We start from the raw sequence: 20,501 nt of genomic DNA on the forward strand, positions 1-20,501 counted from the left end.
CTGTGTGTGTGTCTGTGTCTCTGCATGTGGTCTCTGTGTGTGTCTGTGCGTCTCTGCGTGTGTGTCTCTGTGTGTGTGTCTCTGTGCGTCTCTGCGTGTGTCTGTGTGTGTCTCTGTGTGTGTGTCTATGTGTGTCTCTGTGTGTGTGTCTGTGTCTCTGCATGTGTCTCTGTGTGTCTCTGTGTGTCTGTGTCTCTGCATGTGTCTCTGTGTGTCTCTGCGTGTGTGTCTGTGTGTGTCTCTCTGTGTGTGTCTATGTCTCTGTGTGTGTGTCTCTGTGTGTCTCTGTGACAGTCGAGTACGGAAACTCGTGATGTGCACCGACTCTGTGAATCAATAAAACATCAACTCTTAACAGCTGTGTGTGCATGTGTAATGTAGTAACTCGGCAGGAGACGACTTCACGGGTAGCACACTCTTTATTTTCACCAACTTGTAGTTACACGGATGACTAACACCCACTTCGTTACACGGGTGACTAACACCCACTTAGCTACACGGGTGACTAACACCCACTCAGCTACACGGGTGACTAACACCCACTCAGCTACACGGGTGACTAACACCCACTCAGCTACACGGGTGACCAACACCCACTCAGCTACACGGGTGACTAACACCCACTCAGCTACACGGGTGACCAACACCCACTCAGCTACTCGGGTGACTAACACCCACTCAGCTATACTGACACGGGCTCTTACGCCCCGTAGCTTCCGGGACACACCCAGCCGGGGTGCCCGTCTCGGCTCTGGGTACCATCGTCCCGACCCACACGGGCGTCGGACTACGGTCCCCCCCAGTTTCGGCTCCGAGCCGCACAGGCCCCGGTCCTCACAAGGACGGCGGGACTAGGGGTCTCGGGCCACTACCTCCTCCACCCCGTCTTCGGTCTTCAACTGGTTAACACTGACCACGAGTGCTCTCGCGCGTCTCCCTTATACCCCTCCTGCGGACGTCGCTGAGAGCACCCACTTATCTGACCAATCACTGCGCACTCGCTACGATCCTCTTTTCCCAGCTTGTGTCAGCGCGCCTTACCACCGGCGCGCGCGTCCATACCACGCCCACATCGCGTGCCCCAACCCCGCGCCCCGTGATCCATCACTGTCGGCGCACGTCAATACCACCACTACATATGTGTGTAGCTGTGTATATGTGTGTGTGTAATCTGTGTGTATGTGTGTAGCTGTGTATATGTATGTGTGTAATCTCTGTGTGTGTAGCTGTGTATGTGTGTGTGTGTAAGCTGTATAGTCAAGGGTTTTGTATAGAAGAGATCCCTTGTTGCTGCTGATGATGGTGATGATGCTGCTGCTACTGCTGATGATGATGATGCTGCTGCTGATGATGCTGCTGCTGATGATGATGATGTGCTTGCTGATGATGATGCTGCTGCTGCTGCTGATGATGATGCTGCTGCTGCTGCTGCTGATGATGCTGCTGCTGCTGATGATGATGCTGCTGCTGCTGATGATGATGCTGCTGTTGCTGATGATGACTGATGGATGTGATGATGCTGATGATGCTGCTGCTGATGATGATGAGGCGTCTCAACTCGTACCGGGAGCGGAACGCCGTAGTCGTGGCCACACGTGCGGGTGCCACTCCGGCCGTACAAACACCCTGCCTGCTAACATGGAGTGGGGAGCGATCAAGAAGACATGGCAGGTGGTGGCGGTGACTGAAACCTCTCCACTTGCCCTCACGAGACGCGAAAGTTCGCAGAGAGGAGCAGCAGTAGTAGCAGTAGCAGTAGTAGCAGCAGTAGTGCAGTAGCAGCAGCCAGTAGTAGTAGTAGCCGCAGCATTAGTAGCAGCCTAGTAGTAGGTAGTAGCCAGCAGCAGTAGTAGCTGTAGTAGTAGAAGCAGTATAGTAGTAGCAGCAGCAGCAGTAGTAGCAGTAGCTAGCAGCAGCAGTAGCAGCAAGCAGTAGTAGTAGTGCAGCAGCAGTAGCAGCAACAGCAGTAGCAGCAGTAGTACCAGCAGCAGTAGCAGCAACAGCAGTAGCAGCAGTAGTAGCAGCAGCAGTAGCAGCAGCAGTAGTAGTAGCAGCAGCAGCAGTAGTAGCAGCAGCAGTAGTAGTAATAGCAGCAGTAGCAGCAGCAGTAGTAGTAGCAACAGCAGCAGTAGCAGCAGTAGTAATAGCAGGGCCGAGGCAGCACAAACACACAAAACACTCTCTCTGAAATGGCCATAACTGATCATTGGTTTTTACCCTTCTATCTGGCAACAAAACTGACACTTTTTTTTTACAAGGAAGTCATGTTTGCATAGACAAGGAAAGCTGTCTAAGGAAAGCTGTCTCGGGTGTGGACCAATCAACTTCAAGGACAGTGCATATCATCATCAGAGTTATGTTTTTTGTTTGCATTATGGCTGCAGGTATTGTGGTCTATTCAAACATGACTCCTCGTAAAAAAGGTGTCAGTTTTGTTGCCAGATAGAAAGGGTAAAAAAACCAACTATCATATTTTTACTGGCAAATGAGGTTCCAATGGTGTAAATGCTTCACCCCGAGCTCTCATACTCTGATGGTGCACTGTATTGAGTTGTGCGCCTTTTGGCGTCATCTGGTCCAACATCATGTGAGACTAGGCTCTAAGGAAAGCTGTCTCGGGTGTGGACCAATCAACTTCAAGGACAATGTATATGTTATGTTCTTTTGTTTGTATTATGACTGCAGGTATTGCTGTCTATGCAAACATGACTCCTTGTAAAAAAGGTGTCAGTTTTGTTGCCAGATAGAAGGGTAAAAAACCAATTATCATATTTTTTACTGGAAAATTAGGTTCCAAAACTGACACCTTTTTACGAAGAGTCATGTTTGCATTGGCCACAATACCTGCGGCCTTAATGCAAACAAGACACACAACTCTGATCATGTGTGCACTGTCCTGATTGGTCCACACCCAAAGCTCTCTCGGGTGTGGACCAATCAATCTCCCAGGCTGTACCTGGGGATTCACTGTTGCTACCGGTCCTGGGCCTCCCCTAGGTCGACTCGGCCTCAAATGAGTTCGTGGTGCGGTGTGTAGTCAACATCGCCACTGGGGAGACAAAGGCGGTCGGGCGTAGTGCTGACCACCCACCCCCTCGTGTACCGTTCCAGCCTTCACAGGTGCTACTCGCTAACAGCACTTGCCCCTACAGTCTGTTACAGGCTACACGGGGGGTCTTTGTGTGTGTGTAACGTCATCACAAGGTGATGGTTGTGGGCGTGGTTTATGCAAATGAGCCGGTGGGTGGGAGGGGCGAGTGCTCATTAGCATATTGACTCGTGTGGAGTCATTTCTGGTGATGGTGGTAGCTGATATTAACTACTGAAGGTGAGTATTGGTGGTGGTGGTGATGGTGGTGATAGTGATAGTGGTGGTGATGGTGGTGATGGTGATGATGGCAGTGATGGTGGTGATAGTGATAGTGGTGGTGATGGTGATAGTGGTGGTGATGGTGAAGTGGTGGTGATGGTGGTGATTGGCAGTGATGATTGTGATGCTGATGGTGGTGGTGATGGTGGTGATGGCAGTGATGATGGTGATGGTGGTGATGGTGGTGATGCTGGTGGTGATAGTGGTGGTGATGGCAGTGATGGTGGTGATAGTGATAGTGGTGGTGATTGTGATAGTGGTGGTGATGGTGAAGTGGTGGTGATGGTGGTGATGGCAGTGATGATGGTGATGCTGATGGTGATGGTGGTGATGGTGGTGGTGATGGTGGTGGTGATGGTGGTGATGGCATTGATGGTGATGATAGTGATGGTGGTGGTGATGGTGATGCTGATGGTGGTGATGGTGATAGTGGTGGTGATGGTGAAGTGGTGGTGATGGTGGTGATGGCAGTGATGATGGTGGTGTTGATGGTAAGGCTGTGTTGGGATTACATTAGGAATCGATTGTAGAGGAATGGGCATATGGAGTCGATTTCCATTGGGATAACATTGTCATCAATAGGCTGTATCCGTGCGTACCTGTGTGTGCATACCTGTGTGTGTGTACCTGTGTGTGTGGTACTGTGTGTGTACCTGTGTGTGTGTGTACCTGTGTGTGTGTACCTGTGTGGTGTGTACCTGTGTGTGTGTGTAACTTGTGTGTGTACCTGTGTGTGTGTGTACCTGTGTGTGTGTGTGTACCTGTGTGTGTGTACCTGTGTGTGTGGTGTGTACCTGTGTGAGTGTACATGTGTGTGTGTGTACCTGTTTGTGTGTACCTTGTGTGTGTACCTGTGTGTACCTGTGTGTGTGTGTACCTGTGTGTGTGTACTTGTTTGTGTGTACCTGTGTGTGTACCTGTGTGGTTGTGTACCTGGTGTGTGTTACCTGTGTGTGTGGTGACCTGTGTGTGTGTGTTTACCTGTGTGTGTTTACCTGTGTGTGTGTACCTGTGTGTGTGTACCTGTTGTGTGTACCTGTGTGTGCCTGTTTGTGTGTACCTGTGTGTGTGTGTACCTGTGTGTGTGAGTACCTGTGTGTGTGTACCTGGTGTTGTACCTGTGTGTTTGTACCTGTGTGTGTACCTGTGTGTGTGTATCTGTGTGTTGTGTACCTGTGTTTGTGTGTACCTGTGTGTGTGTGTACCTGTGTGTTGTGTACCTGTGTTTGTGTGAAATGTGTGTGTGTACCTGTGTGTGTACCTGTGTGTGTGGTGTACATGTGTGTGTGTACCTGTGTGCCTGTGTGTTGTTGTACCTGTGTGTGTGTACCTGTGTGTTTGTACCTGTGTGCTTGTGTGTTTGTGTACTGTGTGTGTGTGTACCTGTGTGTTTCTACCTGTTTGTGTGTACCTGTGTGTGTGTACCTATGTGTTTGTGTACCTGTGTTTGTGTGTACCTGTGTGTGTACTGTGTGTACCTGTGTGTGTGTGTACCTGTGTTGTGTGTACCTGTGTGTGTACCTGTGTGTTTGTACCTGTGTGTGTGTGTGTACCTGTGTGTGTGTACGCTGTGTGTTTGTACCTGTGTGTTTGTACCTGTGTACCTGTGGTGTTGTACTGTGTGTGTACCTGTTGTGTGTACCTGTGTGTGTGTACCTGTGTGTGTGTACCTGTGTGTGTTGTACTGTGTTTGTGTGTACCTGTGTGTGTGTGTGTACCTGTGTGTGTACCTGTGTGTGTGTGTACCTGTGTGTGTGTGTACCTGTGTGTGTGTACTGTGTGTGTGTGTGTACCTGTGTGTGTACCTGGTGTGTGTGTGTACTGTGTGTGTACCTGTGTGTGTGGTACCTGTGTATGTGTGTACCTGTGTGTGTACCTGTGTGTGTACCTGTGTGTGTGTTTGTACCTGTGTTTGTGTGTACCTGTGTTTGTGGTACCTGTGTTGTGTGTACCTGTGTTTGTGTGTACCTGTGGCTCAACGTGCACGTGGCCTGGCAACACGCATCGTGGTAACGAATGGCGGTCGTTGTTGTGTGTACTACCTCTGTGCGTATGAAGTCATCCCCATAGCCAACGTTGGGGTGGAGTGAGTGGGTGGGTGACTGGGAGGGTGAGTGGGTGAGTGGTGATGGATGTGTAGGAGATGAGTGGGTGAGTGAGTGTGTAGGAGAGTGAGTGGGTGAGTGAGTGTGTAGGGAGAGTGAGTGGGTGGGTGACTGGGAGGATGAGTGGGTGAGTGAGTGTGTAGGAGAGTGAGTGGGTGAGTGAGTGTGTAGGAGAGTGAGTGGGTGGGTGACTGGGAGGATGAGTGGGTGAGTGAGTGTGTAGGAGAGTGAGTGGGTGAGTGAGTGTGTAGGAGAGTGAGTGGGTGGGTGACTGGGAGGATGAGTGGGTGAGTGAGTGTGTAGGAGAGTGAGTGGGTGAGTGAGTGTGTAGGAGAGTGAGTGGGTGAGTGAGCGTCTAGGAGAGTGAGTGGGTGAATTAATGGTTGGGTGGGTCTCTGTGGGTCACTATGGGTGTCTGTGGTTCTCTGTGGGTCTTGTGGGTCTCTGTAGGTCTCTGTGCGTGTCTGCTGGTGTCTACGGGTCTCTGTGGGTCTATGGGTCTCTGTGGGTCTCTGTGGGAGTCTATGGGTCTCTGTGGGTCTCTGTGAGTGTCTAGGGTCTCTTCTGTGTCTCTGTGGGTGTCTATGGGTGCATGTGGGTCTCTATGGGTCTCTCTGGGTGTCTGTGGGTGTCTCTGGGTGTATGTGGGTCTCTGTGGGTGTCTATGGGTGTATGTGGGTCTCTGTGGGTGTCTGTAGGTGTCTCTTTGATGACGATCAAGATGTTCCCCTCCTCAGTGGAGCTGATCTCATTTTTGATCACTTCTGACAAAAAGCGTCAGTGGGGCTTGGTCAATACGAAAACAGTTAGAGTTTTAGTTTTTATATTTAGTTTAGTTTACTCTCTCTCTCATATCTCTCTCTCTCCCATGTCTCTCTCCCACGTCTCTTTCCCATGTCTATCTCCCCTTATTTCTCTCTCCCCGTGTCTCTCTCTCCCCGTGTGTCTCTCGCCCCGTGTCTCTCTCCCTGTGTCTCTCTCTCTCCCCATGTCTCTCTTCCCTGTGTCTTTCTCCCATGTCTCTGTCTCTCTCCCATGTTTCTCTCCACGTCTCTTTCCCATGTCTCTCTCCCCGTGTCTCTCCCCGTGTGTCTCTTGCCCCGTGTCTTTCTCCCCCCGTGTCTCTCACTTCCCGTGTCTCACTCCCCGCTGTCTCTCTCCCCGTGTCTCTCTCCCCGTGTCTCTCTCCCCCGTGTCTCTCTCCCCGTGTCTCTCTCCCCGTGTCTTCTCTCTCTCCCCGTGTCTCTCTCCCCGTGTCTCTCCCTGTGTGTCTCTCTCTCCCCGTGTCTCTCTCGTGCAGCTGCTCCGCTCTTTGTGTAGGCCACGGGAGACACGGTTGTCCGAGGGAGACAAGGCAGCTCTAAGACCTGCTTTTCAACTGAGGACGGCTGCTTGCGTGTGGCCCGAAAACGTCGTGTGAGAATTATTTTATTATGTTTATTTTTATTATTTTATTACTTCCCTTCTGCGTGACTTACCGAAAGAACAAGAAGATGAATCCCTGCAGTCACGAAAGCTTTAAATCGAAAAATAAAACAATAGCTGTTATTACCCCCCAAAAGTCGCCTTGCGTATAGATGTTAGTGTATGAAACATCGTCCTGCTGCGGAGGGAGCTGGTAGGAACGTTGGGTTGCTCGCTCAGTGGCCTGCAGGGTCAACGGCCATGCTTATTAAAGGGCTTATGATGATGATGATGGGCCATTGTGCCCAGGCTGTGGTCAGATTTGTCATCTTGCACTCCAACAGCAGCGCTTAGCAGAAGCCACTGGGTGGCAGTAAGTGGCTGGCTCAAATATCAAATGACAATTCAATTCGCCAGTGTCCCTGTTGTTGTGTTGTTGTTGTTGCTGCTGCTGCTAAGTTCTCCCCCACTCTCGTGTGAGCTTGCCCATGTTGTTGTTGTGTTGTTGTTGTTGCTGCTGCTGCTAAGTTCTCCCCCACTCTCGTGTGAGCTTGCCCATATTGTTGTTGTGTTGTTGTTGTTGCTGCTGCTGCTAAGTCTCCCCCACTCTCGTGTGAGCTGCCCATATTGTTGTTGTGTTGTTGTTGTTGTGTTGTTGTGAGTAGGTGGCGTTGCAGCCCAGTAACGAACACTGCAGTTAACACGAAGTAAGTAAAGACTTGCATGACAAATATCTGCCATCTTGCTGTTGTTGTTGTGGTGGTGTTAGATTGTTTAAATATGAACATCGTGACAAATATCTGCCATATTGTTGTTGTTGTGGTTGTTGTGTTGTTGTGGTGGTGGTGGTTGTCTTGTTAGATTGTTTAAATATAAAGTGTTAAATATCTGCCATCTTGTGTTGTTGTGGTGGTGGTTGTGGTTGTGTTGTTAGATTGTTTAAATATAACAACGTGTTAAATATCTGCCATCATCTTGTGTGTTGTTGTGGTTGTTGTGTTGTTGTTGTGGTTGTTTCGATATGAAGCTTTCGTGACTGCAGGGATTCACATTCTTGGTTCTTTTGGTAAAGTCACGTAGAAGGGAAATAATAAAAGAAGTTTCTGTTGCAAAAAACTTAGTCGCTAATGTCCAATACTATCGGTTTAAACAATAAAATTTCAACCGCAGAGAAGCGTCGAGAAGCCCGTGGAAATTCCACATTCCCATGGCGCGAGGTTTAGCCACAAGGAAGCCACAAGTCGCTGGCCAGCCTCACCATCCCACCCCTCGTTTGTGTATCGATCCCCGAGGGTCGATCAGCTCTGTTACTGTATTACTACCGTACAGTAATAACACAGTAACCACCTTCAAGAGCCGAATGGCTCACAGGGCTATACCTAATCAATGACCTTGAACTCGAACCTTGCAAACGAACTATTGACTCTATTGTAAGCGCTGGTTAATAAGAATAAGAATGCTGTTTTGTTTTTTAATGGCACCATACAAGAGCCCTTGAACATTGAGATTGGGTTGCTGCAGTGGCTAGGAGATGTAACTACCTCGCCTGGTGTGCAGGAGGTCGTGGGTTCATTTCCGACCCTAACGCCTGCTGCTGTATATTTGGAGTTTGCGTGTCTCTCTCTCATCATCATCACGGTGGCTAGGAGATGTTAACTACCTCGCCTGGTATACAGGAGGTCGTGGGTTCGATCCCGACCCTGACGTCTGCTGCTGTATATTTGGAGCTTGCGTGTCTCTCTCTCTCTCATCATCATCACGGTGGCTAGGAGATGTTAACTACCTCGCCTGGTATACAGGATGTTGTGGGTTCGATCCCGACCCTGACGCCTGCTGCTGTATATTTGGAGTTTGCGTGTTCTCCCCATGGTGGCGGGTGGATTTGTCTCCGGGGTCATCCGGTGTTTACCTCTACGTTTAGAATCAACATGCGTTTCAAAGTATTGGCTGCTATAAACTTACACAGAGGCCTGCTTTGTTGAGCTATCATTTTTGGCCAGGTCGCTTCTGTTAAAAAAACCGACATGACTCAGTGGGCCTTATTTGTTAGAAAAAATAAATGTGCAAATCCTGCGGTCCGTGACAGTGACACGTGGGGACCAAATGCAGTCAAGGATACGTTCTTTTTTCAAGCGAACCGTCTCACTGGTTACGCTGTGAATTGTTGTTGCATTCAATCCGCACAAGCGGTGTTCATTTTTAGTGATATTTTTTCAGCAACGGTGAAAAAATATGCGTACGGTCGGAAAATTAAGCGAACTTTTCGGGATAATAAAACCCCCCCAAACAAAACGTGTAAGACGTGGCAAACGCTGTGCGTTGCTGTCACCGTGAATGGTCAGCCAGAACGGCATGGAATTAGTCTTTGCCGCATGCAGGAACACTTCCTCATAGGCACACAGATCCCCCGCAACCAGAGGTCGCAACCGGGTACCCGATACCCGTACCCTACCCGATAGCCGGCTACCCGTACCCAGCCAGGTACGGGTAGCCGTTTGCGACCCTGGTGCGGCCGGGGTACGGATACGGGTCGGCCGTGAGTCACTGGTGAGTAACCGTTTGTCACTCATTTCGGGTAGGGTACGGGTACAGGTAGGGAACGGGTACCTGTACCCGGCCGGGTACGGGTACCCAATGCGACCCTGGTGCGGCCAGGTACGGGTAAGGAATCAAAACCACGTTTGTGACCTCTGCGCGCAATGTAAAAGTTATTCACAGACCTAAGCCATTAGTGGGACGGTGGGAGAAAAACAAACCTGGCCTTGGCAAAGCACGTGGCGTCAGTCTCGCCCGGTCATCCTCGCTGTCGATGTGATGATGTTCTAGATTTGAAGCTTTCGTGACTGCAAGGATTCATACTCTTAGTTTTTTTTCGGTAAAGTCACGTAGGTGAACAAAAATGATGTTCGTGTCAGATGTGCTAGACCACACACTGGGAATGGAGGGGGCGGGAGGGGGGAGAATATATTAATAATAATAAAGTATCTTCTTGGTTCTTTCGGTAAAGTCACGTAGAAGGGAAGTAATAAAATAATACAAATAAAACATAATAAAATAATATAATAAAATAATATAATAATATAATAATATTATTATATAATAATATAATATAATAATATCATATAATAAAATAATAAAATAATATGATAATATAATTTTTATTTCTCTTCTACGTGACTTTACCGAAAGAACCAAGAAGATGAATCCCTGCAGTCACGAAAGCTTTACATCGAAATAACAAAGCAATGGATCTTTAGAAGCGAGCGTGAAGCAATGTTCACCACAGTTGTCCTCCTGGTTGTTTCCTTTGAGTGACACCCTTGAAGGTAAAACCGTCGGCAAACGCGCTGACGCGCCGCTCTGCTCGGTCGCAGTGGCGAGCTACGCGAGCGCGGCGATGCGAGACCGCGACCCGGATGAGGACGACGAGGAGAGGCTGCAGATCATCGAGGAGGTGGACGAAGAGGAGGAGAAAGACGAGGTGGAGGCGGCGGCGGCGGCGGAGGATGACGAGACGAACTTAGAGGGGACCGGTTGTCAATCCCGGCGTGGACAAGACTGCCGAGGCGCTGGGCAGTGCGCAGGACGGGACATTGGCGGAGTGCGATGTGCCGGGCAGTGGGGCCACTCGCCGTGGTGGTGGTGGCGGGTGGTGATGGCGGTGGTGGTGGCGGTGGTGGTGGTGGTGGCGGTGGCGGTAAGAGCGCACGTGCTCAGACTTTACAGCGTAGTTGTTAGCGTTGTGTTTAAATGAAAGGGAAAAAAAAACACCTTAGTTCTTTCGGTAAAGTCACGTAGAAGGGAAATAATAAAATAATATTAATAAAACATAATAAAATAAAATAATTCTCACGACGTTTCGGCCACAACGCAAGCAGCCGTCCTCAGGTGGAGAACAGGTCTGACGAGAAGACAGACTCTATCTTCTGTCTTCTTGACAGACCTGTCTTCTGTCTTCTCGACAGACCTGGTTTTCACCTGAGGACGGCTGCTTGCGTTGTGGCGGAAACGTCGTGAGAATTATTATATTATGTTATATTTTTATTATTTATTACTTCCATTCTACGTGACGACTTTACCGAATGAACCAAGAAGATGAATCCCTGCAGTCACGGAAGCTTTAAATAAAAAAAAAACACGTTTGTAGCATTTGTCGACTTAACAACAAGAACTAAATCCACAGAGTATATGTTCTGCTCCAGCGAGCATTGAGGCAGCTGTGATCGTCTCACTGGGTACCGATTCATTGCCACTGGTGGGAATTTCACATTCCCATGGCGTGAGAGACCAAAGCGGTGACGGGCTGAATCAACTTCCCATCCCCAAATGACGATTTGAACTCGCAGCCTCCCGATTGCGAGCGACTTTCTCTACCCCTGGGCCACGTGGCCAAACGTTATTCTGGATTGCGGCTAATTTCACCAAGCGATCGTTACGTTCAGCGGTTCGGGGTGGGCCAACCAGAGCCGGGCGTGCCACGCTTGTGGCAGCGGCATCGCAAGACACCCGGCAATTGCGTATTTGCCAACGCAGGCGGTGGCATCTCCGTTAAGCGACGCATTCGCAGAGTGAGAAGCGGAATGAGAGGGAGGCGTGCAACTTAGATTAAGGCCATCAGTCTAACTCCGTTCTACAACAAACAAAACACGGCCAAACCAAAAACACTTTTCGAAAATCACCAAAACAAAGCCATAAAATCTTCTTGGTTCTTTCGGTAAAGTCACGTAGAAGGGAAGTAATAAAATAATAAAAATAAAACATAATAAAATAATTCTCACGACGTTTCGGCCACAACACAAGCAGCCGTCCTCAGGTGAAGAACAGGTCTGTCGAGGCGACAGCGTCTAAAAGAAAACACCACCACGCTTGGCCATAAAAGCAATGAAACAGCGATCGTAGGAACCGTGACCGAATTTTCACGACAGACGACGTGAACAACACGGACCACCAAACTCGACAGCGGTCCGTCACATCGGTGGGATTGCGTCGTCTCTTCACGCACCACCAGCGGCCCCCTCGCTCCGTGCCTCCCCGCTAGGCCCGAGGACTCACGGCTCGTTTGCCGCGCCGCCGCTGCCGCCGCCGCCGCTGCTGTCGTGCCCTCACTGCGGCCGCGGCTACAAGCGTCGGGGCTCGCTGCGGAAGCACGTTCGCCGCCGGCACGAGGGGGCCCTCGCGGATCTCCACACATCACCGCGACCTCCCCGGGCGGGCCAGGTGACTGACCCCCCGTTTGCCGGCATCGTCGCACGTCTGAATGCGTCCGTCTGAATGCATCTGTCTGAATGTGTCTGTCTGAATGCGTCTGTCTGAATGCGTCTGTCTGAATGCGTCTGTCTGAATGCGTCCGTCTGAATGCGTCCGTCTGAATGCGTCTGTCTGAATGCGTATGTCTGAATGCGTCTGTCTGAATGTGTCCGTCTGAATGCGTCCGTCTGAATGCGTCCGTCTGAATGCATCTGTCTGAATGCGTCCGTCTGAATGTGTCTGTCTGAATGCTTCTGTCTGAATGTGTCTGTCTGAATGTGTCTGTCTGAATGTGTCTGTCTGAATGCGTCTGTCTGAATGTGTCTGTCTGAATGTGTCTGTCTGAATGTGTCTGTCTGAATGCGTCTGTCTGAATGTGTCTGTCTGAATGTGTCTGTCTGAATGCGTCCGTCTGAATGCATCTGTCTGAATGTGTCTGTCTGAATGCGTCTGTCTGAATGCGTCTGTCTGAATGCGTCTGTCTGAATGCGTCCGTCTAATGCGTCCCGTCTGAATGCGTCTGTCCTGAATGCGTAGTCTGAATGCGTCTGTCTGAATGTGTCCGTCTGAATGCGGTCCGTCTGGAATGCGTCCGTCTGAATGCATCTGTCTGAATGCGTCCGTCTGAATGTGTCTGTCTGAATGCTTCTGTCTGAATGTGGTCTGTCTGAATGTGTCTGTCCTGAATGTGTCTGTCTGAATGCGTCTGTCTGAATTGTCTGTCTGAATGGTCTGTCTGAATGTGTCTGTCTGAATGCGTCTGTCTGAATGTGTCTGTCTGAATGTGTCTGTCTGAATGTGTCTGTCTGAATGTGTCTGTCTGATGCGTCTGTCTGAATGTGTCTGAAATGTGTCTGTCTGAATGTGTCTGTCTGAATGCGTCTGTCTGAATGCGTCTGTCTGAATGCGTCCGTCTGAATGCGTCCGTCTGAATGTGTCTGTCTGAATGTGTCCTGTCTGAATGTGTCTGTCTGAATGTGTCTGTCTGAATGTGTCTGTTTGAATGTGTCTGTCTGAATGTGTGCGGGGGAATAGAAGTCGCGACGCGTCGTTGAGCTGCTTGCGGAGTCGCGCTTACTCGCCCCTACCCAACGCCCATGCTGAAGAGCTTCATAGCTCATCTGATTCTCTCCGGTAAAATTGTTTTATTATTCTGATTCTCACTTCGCACCTCTGTTCCATCTTTGCGCAGAAGGGTCAGCCTCCCGCTGCCGCGAGCCACAAGTGCACAGAGTGTGGGAGAGACTTCAAGAGCAAACACCACCTCAAGGAACACTTCCGCATCCACAGCGGTGAGTGTGGAACAATTGCGACGTTTGGCAGAACGCACCCACCGACGTGATTTCCTTCATATTCTTAGGTTTTTTCGGTAAAGTCACGTAGGTAAAACATCAAAATTAATGAAAATAAAATAAAATTAAAATCACGACTTGATGCAGCTAATCCGGCTGTGACGGTCCCACCTGATGACGGAGACTTGTGTTGCTTCCGAAACGTCGTGATTTTTATTTTATTTTATTTTCATTAATTTTGATGTTTGACCTACACGGTGACTTACCGAAAAAAACCTAAGAATATGAATCCTTGCAGTCACGAAAGCTTCAAATCTGTGATTTCCTTCCTGCGCGTGTGTCTACAGCGCAGGCCGCATTCACCGCGTCACGCGGCACTTTGGATGATGCGTTTATAATGTTTTGCTTTGACACGACGACTTTCGCGACCGATATCGTCCACAATTCTGGCTGCCCACCTGATGACGCTGGTTGTAGTTACTGGCGAAAACGTCGCCGCACTTGAATTGCAAATGTCGTGGGTTTGCTCTCCAGCACGCCGGCGTGCTGAGCTCGTGTAATGAATCGGCACGTTGTGTTTCGCGTCGCAAACTTTACGAACCGGCCGTGTCGGTTTTGACGACGCGTCGTTCACACTGACGCGATGTAACCCAGAAAACCTCCATCGTGGCTGTGTTTGTTTGTAATTTCCAGGGGAGAAGTCGTACGGGTGCCCAATTTGCAAGAAGCGCTTCTCTCACTCGGGCTCGTACAGCTCGCACAGAGAGCCAACAAGTGCGTGGGCTCCGTCACGGCGGACGGCGCGGCGCGGGAGGCGACATCTCCAGTTGCCGCTGCCTCGACGGCTGACGCCGGCAAGATGGAATGGGCCGTCGCCACGTCTCCCAAAGCCACCCAGAGCTCAGGTCACGATGACAACGAGGACTTCCTGCGGATCAGTGGACCGGAGGCCACGGGTCGTCCCGCCGGCAAGATCAAGACCAAAGAGCCGGATCTGCACGAGCGTTCTTCCGACGTGGAAGGGGCGGCTCGCCACGCGTGCCGCTATCGCCACGAACCGTTTCCGAGCGCAGTACCTCTGCGCCAACACGAGCGCTACCTCTGCAAGGTGAACGACGAGATCGACGCGTCGCCTCAACCGGCAGCGCCGCAGCCTCCGTCTCCGGCTCAACGAAAGAAGTCGAAGTCGTCGGCCGGAAAGGGGTTGAAAGGGAGCGGCGCTACCGGACTCGGAGACCAGTCGGCTTCCCTGAAGTCGTACTGCCTTGCCGGAAGTGTCGAGGCGAGTCCCGAGGAGTCGATGAAGATGTCGTTGGCCATGAACCTCCCCAGAGACGTTTTCTCCAAGTGGCTGGAGGAGAAATTCAACGCGGCGGGCAGAGCGCCGGAGCACCGTGCGTCCGGCTCTCCCTCCCGCGAGCTCGGCCCGGCATCGGCTGGGCACGCCGGCCACGGCACGGAGGGAAGTCCGGAGCGGCACCTGGCGGGCTCGCCGACGGGTGCCCGATCCGACTCGGCGGCAGGTCACGCGGAGAGCGGGCAGCCCGCCGGCGTGGCGGACGGTCCTCGCCGCGGTCGAGACCAGGCCCGGCCGCTCGACTTGTCGGTGCCAAAGTTGAGCACGGCGAGGCTCGGAGAGACGGGCTTTGTCGAGTTCCACGATTCGAGTGGCGTTGAGCGCCAAGAGGAGCCGTTGGACTTGACTTACGCGAAGAGATCGCACGGCGAGCTGGACTCGAGTGCTTCTCACGTGACCGACGGCTCGTCGAGCAACAACGGCGTTGACCGTTTACACGAGAACAAGCCGACAATGAACACGGTCACTTCCAGCTACGGCAACGGTCCCGTGCTCGCGGCCTTTCTGCCGCCCGGTTTGATTGCGGCCCTCCACATGGGTGACCCCGGCCTGAGTCCCTACACGGGCCTGGACCAAGCAGCCTTGCTGTCCCACGCGGCTGCTCTCGCCGACTTCCACGATAAGATGCGCCACTTTGCACAGGTAAGAGCAACTGCTTGGAGTATCTCTGTGATATCTGTCTGCTTATATGTCTGTCTATGTTTCTGGTTCTGTGTTTAATCTCTCTCTCAAATTTAGCATTCTCAGGAAGAATGTAATCAAGCAGGTAGGGTGTTGACCGTTATGTTATCCGACTCTCTGTTGTATTACATTACATTTCTAAGTATACTAGATTTGTGTTTCTATTTCGTTTATACCTGATGACGATTGCTTGTGTTGCAATCGAAACGTCGTACGCTAGTATTTAATTTAAATTATTATTTTATCTTTATACGTGACTTTACCGAAAGAACCAAAGAATAAACTGCTTGGAGGTTGCGCTGTTGGACTAACACGGAAGCACACGCGCACCGGTGGTGCCGCCTTGTGTTTACAATTCACGTGTTGAACCTTATTCATTGTGCGGAGAGATAGATGCGTGAATGTTTCATTGCTGAAATCCTTCGTATTACGTGATGTTGCGTCGAACTAGGATCCACATATTAAAGAGCGGGTCCCTCCAGATAAAATCTTGATGCAAGTGAGTCTGCCTCGGCTGATGAGACACTGTATGTCAAATATCGATCCCAGAATCTGCTTGTTCTGAATCAACGCTGCTGACATTGTGCACATCCACAAGGATGTAGCTGAGTGATTGTAGCTGGGTGAGTGAGTAGCTGAGTGAGTGAGTAGCTGGGTGAGTGAGTAGCTGAGTGAGTGAGTAGCTGAGTGGGTGGGTAGCTGAGTGAGTGGATAGCTGAGTAAGTGAGTAGCTGGGTGAGTGAGTAGCTGAGTGAGTGGGTAGCTGGGTGAGTGAGTAGCTGGGTGAGTGAGTAGCTGAGTGAGTGAGTAGCTGGGTGAGTGAGTAGCTGAGTGAGTGAGTAGCTGAGTGAGTGAGTAGCTGGGTGAGTGAGTAGCTGGGTGAGTGAGTAGCTGAGTGGGTGAGTAGCTGAGTGAGTGAGTAGCTGAGTAAGTGAGTAGCTGAGTAAGTGAGTAGCTGAGTGAGTAGCTGAGTGAGTGAGTAGCTGAGTGAGTGAGTAGCTGAGTAAGTGAGTAGCTGGGTGAGTGAGTAGCTGAGTGAGTGAGTAGCTGAGTGAGTGAGTAGCTGAGTAAGTGAGTAGCTGAGTAAGTGAGTAGCTGAGTGGGTGAGTAGCTGAGTGGGTGTAGCTGGGTGAGTGAGTAGCTGGGTGAGTGAGTAGCTGAGTGGGTGGATAGCTGAGTGGGTAGTTGAGTAGGTGGGTGGCTGAGTGGGTGGATAGCTGAGTGGGTAGCTGAGTGGGTGGCTGAGTGGGTGGGTAGCTGAGTGGGTGGCTGAGTGGGTGGATGGCCGAGTGGGTAGCTGAGAGGCAAATACGCAAAGGAGACGAAATTCCGTCGGTTAACCTCGGCGGCTCACCGGCGATCGCGCTCCACAGGGAGAGTCTCCTGAGCGGGGAGAGGGAGTCCCCGTGGGCTCGGTCGTGGTGACAGACTCGGGAGCTCCCGCGCGCAAGCGGCAGAGGAGGGGGGAGCGCGTGCCCGGGAGCTCGTTCGCCCGCGACCTGTCCGACGAAACCTTCCAGGAGAGCGGCCCGTTGTTGCCGCGGCACAAGTACGAGCACGCAGGTACGCGGCGTCGCGTCCCCGCGCGCTTGCGCTCACGGGCGGCGGGTTTCATCCATCGTGCGCCGCTCTCACGCGTCTTCTCCGGAGGCGGAGGCAGGTGATGAATTGTAATAATCGGATGACGCGCGACCGTCGGCACTCGCTTAAGTTTTTAACGAATGGAAGAATGAACGCATGACTTACACGCCGTGTAATGAACCGGCGTCGCCCACTAACACGATTTGTGTGCGCGGTTGGGCGTGCATGCGTGCGTGCGCGTGTGTGTGACGTGTGTGTGCGCGTGTGTGTGCGTGTGTGCGTGTGTGCGTGCGTGTGTGCGTGTGTGCGTGTGTGCGCGTGTGCGCGTGTGCGTGTGCGCGTGTGCGTGTGTGCGTGTGTGCGTGTGCGCGTGTGCGTGTGTTCGTGCGTGTGTTGCGTGCGTGCGTGCGTGTGTGCGTGTGTGTGTGCGTGTGTGCGTGTGTGTGAGTGTGCGTGTGTGCGTGCGTGCGTGCGTGTGTGCGTGTGTGCGTGTTGTGCGTGTGCGTGTGTGCGTGCGTGTGTTCGTGCGTGTGTGCGTGTGTGCGTGTGTGGTGTGCGTGTGTGTGTGTGCGTGTGTGCGTGTGTGCGTGCGATGGTGTGCGTGTGTGCCAGTGTGCGTGTTGCGTGCGTGCGTGTGTGCGTGTGTGCGTGTGTGTGTGTGCGTGTGCGTGTGTGCGTGTGTGCGTGCGTGCGTGTGTGTGTGCGTGTGTGCGCGTGCGCGTGTGCGCGTGTGTGTGTGTGTGCGTGTGTGCGTGTGTGCGTGTGTGTGTGTGTGCGTGTGTGCGTGTGCGTGTGTGTGTGCGTGTGTGCGTGTGTGCGAGTGTGCGTGTGTGCGTGTGCGTGTGGCGTGTGCGTGTGTGCGTGCGCGTGCGTGTGTGCGTGCGTCCGCGTGGGTATTTTGGTTTCTGGGTGTCGCTGCCTCGCCGTGTCAACGCGCTGCTCACCCACCAAAACCGGAGTGCAATTAGCAGCACAGCTGGTGTTTATTTGTAAAACCGATTTCATGTTGAGGCTTATCATGTCGGCGGTGAAGAGTATCCCCAGTGGGCACCGCTGTGTTTACCGCCCCCGTTTCATGCCGTCAGCCACGTGAAGTGAATCTCGCAGCCTCCCCAGCCTCGCTGATGTTTTATTTTACTAAAAAAACCCGACTAACTCTTATTTCTACCAGGTAAGGCCCACTGTGCTATGCAGCTCTTTTTCAGAAGCGACCTTGCGATCACGAATTGTAGCCCAATTAAGTGGCTTTTCGTGTGGAAATTCACAGCAGCCAAATAATCTAAATGCCTGTTTATAAATGTGTGTGGGGGGGGGGGGGGGGAACCCAACACACCTGGAGGAAAACCCACGCCACCATGGGGAGAGAGAACACGCAAACTGCAAATATACTTCTAGATTTGAAGCTTTCGTGACTGCAAGGATTCATACTCCTAGTTTTTTTGGTAAAGTCACGTAGGTAAAAAATGAAATTAAAATTAATAAAAATAAAATAATAAAATCACGACGTTTTGGAGGCTGTATACAGCAAATTTGGCTGTGACGGTCCCCACCTGATGACGGAGACTTGTGTTGCCTCCAAACGCCGTGATTTTTATTTTATTTTTATTAATTTCATTTTTTACCTACGTGACTTTACCGAAAAAACTAAGAGTATGCAAATATACAGCGGGCTATCAGCGCCCGGTTCGAACCCACGACCTCCTGCATGCCGTGCGAGGGCGATAACCCCGCCCCGCCGTTCCCTGTCCGTCGCAGGCAGGCGTCCCCACCGCTGCGAGGTGTGCAGCAAGGCGTTCAGGCACAAGCAGCACCTGATCGAGCACTCGCGGCTGCACTCGGGCGAGAAGCCGTACCGCTGCGGGCGCTGCGGCCGGCGCTTCTCGCACTCGGGCGGCTACTCGCAGCACGTGCACCGCCGCTACTCGTGCTGCGGCGACCCCGGGCAGCCGGGCACGCCGGGAGCGGATTTGGGGGCGCCGGGAGCGACGGAAGAGCTCGACGAGGGGGATGACAGATGCGGGGCGGAAGTGGGAGGATGCGCGGGGGGGTAGGTGGGTGAGTGGGTGGGTGGGTGAGTGAGAGGGTTGGTGAGTGAGTGAATGAGTGGGTGGGTGAGTGAGTGGGTGATTGGGTGAGGTTGGTGAGTGGGTGGATGAGTGGTGAGGTTGGTGAGTGGGTGGATGAGTGGGTGGGTGAGTGGGTGAGTGGGTGGGTGGGTGAGTGAGAGGGTTGGTGAGTGAGTGAATGAGTGGGTGGGTGAGTGAGTGGGTGGGTGATTGGGTGAGGTTGGTGAGTGGGTGGATGAGTGGTGAGGTTGGTGAGTGGGGTGGATGAGTGGTGAGTGGGTGAATGAGTGGTGGGTGAGTGGGTGGGTGAGTGAGAGGGTTGGTGAGTGAGTGAATGAGTGGGTGGGTGAGTGATTGGAAGAGCTCAACGAGGGGATGACGGATGCGGGGCGGAGGGCCGGAACGACGAGGCAGAGTGGGAGGATGCGCGGGGGGGGGGGAGGCGTGGGAAACAAAGAGAGAGTTCCCGCCGTTGAGTTGAACCGTGCCGACGGAGATGATCCTGCGATGGGTGAAGGCCAAGAAACAAAATGGCGGCACTGAAGGGTCGAGTGACGACGATGCGTTGTTCTTTGGTTCTTTCGGTAAAGTCGCGTCTAAAGATAAAATAATAAATTAAATAATAGCATAATACGACGTTTCGATCGCAACACAAGCAATCGTCATCAGGTATAAATGAAATAGCAACAAAAATCTAACCAGAAAACTATAGACAGACATATAAGCAGACAGACATCACCAAGATACATAGAGAGAGAGTAACACAGGCACAGAGAGGGTTGATCGTCTCTGTGGCGAGGCCTTAAATAGACAGAGGGGGGCGGAGGCAGAGAGAGGGAGGGGTTAGAGAAAAAAATTACATGTCAATGAGTACGAAGAACGCGTAGTAAAGTACGCAAGCTTGAACATTAGGAGAGAGGAGAAGAAAGAACACACTAAATTAATTTATCTGTCTGTCTATAGTTTTCTGGTTAGATTTTTTGTTGCTATTTCATTTATACCTGATGATGATTGCTTGTGTTGCAATCGAAACGTCGTAGTATGCTATTAATTAATTTATTATTTTATCTTCAGACGTGACATTACCGAAAGAACCAAAGAATAATTCCTGCAGTCACGAAAGCTCCAAAATTAACGATGCTTTGACTCGTGATAACTCGCCGGTCGCTCTGAGAACAAATGCGTCGCAAGCAGACCACTGCCGTGCCTGAAATGTGTTTTGTGGATGCAGGATGTTTTTTGAGCAAAGGTGTTTCTGGACTAACTGAAATGCTGTTGGAATGAGTGGGTACTAGGGGCGAGGTGTTTTTTCGTATTAAATGATTGCAAAGAGGTGGAAAACGGAGTTAGGAATGGGCATGTTAAATGTGGATAGATAATGCTATGATTAGGAACATC

General features: G+C 51.4%; 1 pseudogene; it reads left to right on the forward strand.

The window, feature by feature from the left end:
• Nucleotides 1–10,276: 10,276 nt before the first annotated feature.
• Nucleotides 10,277–19,088, forward strand: LOC133362492 (zinc finger E-box-binding homeobox 2-like; annotated as a pseudogene).
• The last annotated feature ends 1,413 nt before the right edge of the window (nt 19,089–20,501 follow it).

Source organism: Lethenteron reissneri, unplaced genomic scaffold, assembly GCF_015708825.2.
Source record: "Lethenteron reissneri isolate LAM-NWPU_2019-01 unplaced genomic scaffold, ASM1570882v1 scaffold_1497, whole genome shotgun sequence".
NCBI lineage: Eukaryota > Metazoa > Chordata > Hyperoartia > Petromyzontiformes > Petromyzontidae > Lethenteron > Lethenteron reissneri.